The following is a 1,332-nucleotide window of genomic DNA, read 5'->3' as shown; positions in this document are numbered from 1 at the left end:
AAACCCTATTCCACAGAAGAGAAAACAAAGCAAAGCATCTAACCCAGGAAGGTTGCATGTTCTCTTTCCTGTCTTATTTACTACCCCCCAAAATAGTCTTATGACAGTTCATTACTCACCTTATTTGGATTTAGTTAAGACTCTGTTCCTTTTGTTCAAAAATATATAACCTAAACTAGCAGCCTAGGAGAGTAGAAAAGACAGGAACCTAGGGACAAATCTAGGGAGACACCTCTGGGTCTAAAATGTTTCCTTTTGAAAATTTCTCAAATTCTCCATATCCTAATTTGCTCCCATGGGAAATAAGCAAAGTACGTGAAAAATAAAATAGGTCACAGGGATGTTTTGACCTCATTAGAAGGAAAATACTAGGATAGAATAAAAAAATTGTAGTTATTTGTCCTTAACACCATCTGTGTTCAATCATACATGATTGAAAACTCCAAAACATACACATTAAAGAAAACTTGTATAGTATAATGATGGGAGCTCAGAGTCCAAAAATACTATTTTTCGTGATAACCTTGATTAAGACGTCAGATACACAAGGGTTGGCATAAGAGGAGAAAACAGCCCAAGTGAGGCATGTAGACAGAGAAACCCGATCCTTCTTGTACTCAGAATTTGTTATCTTCCTGTCCTTAGTTTTGATGAGCTGACCAAAATCCAAAGCTGTGTTCCTGGCAGATCAGTCACTGAAAAATTGTGACTCAGAGATTTCAAGATCCAAAAGTTGTGCTCATTGTGACCTTTAGTCTTATATTCCATTTCATTAACTTGTTTCTGAAAAGAATGAGTGAGAAATCAACAGCAAAGTCTAGACTCCGTTCTAGGATCCGTCATGATTGTGGGAAATAATGTGCATTACTGCTCTTGGTTCAAAACGATGCATCCTCAAAGCTCAAGAATGGGTATGACAGCTCAGTAGCTAGAGGAGAGGTGTAGAGACTTAGAGGTACCCCTTTCTCAGCAGCTTACAGAGTGCCATTTCCCAGTGGAGATGAGCTAAGACCTGGGATCAGAAGAATTCAGTTTGATTTCTTGATGCTGTCATTTGCTATTTTGGGTTGTGGACAAGTCACATTACCTGCTAAGTCTCAATTCCTCTTTTGCAGGTTGAGGGATAGGTGTGGGGTTCAGCATTAAGATGAGAATGTAAACATGTCTGGAAAACAGTAATTCTGCGGTGGGTATATGTTGAATGAAATAAGTTATAAATGGATTGCAAAACAGTATAAAAAGGAAGATATTGGAAACAGCTGAGTAATTTCCATAAAAGACTTTAAAAATAGTGCTAAAATAAGCTACATTACAGTCATGGTATTAATTTCC

The sequence above is a fragment of the Lontra canadensis genome, unplaced genomic scaffold, assembly GCF_010015895.1.
Source record: "Lontra canadensis isolate GAN:19392208 unplaced genomic scaffold, GSC_riverotter_1.0 scaffold34, whole genome shotgun sequence".
Lineage (NCBI taxonomy): Eukaryota > Metazoa > Chordata > Mammalia > Carnivora > Mustelidae > Lontra > Lontra canadensis.
The sequence above is the reverse complement of the archived record's forward strand: the minus strand, read 5'-3'. Positions refer to the sequence as shown.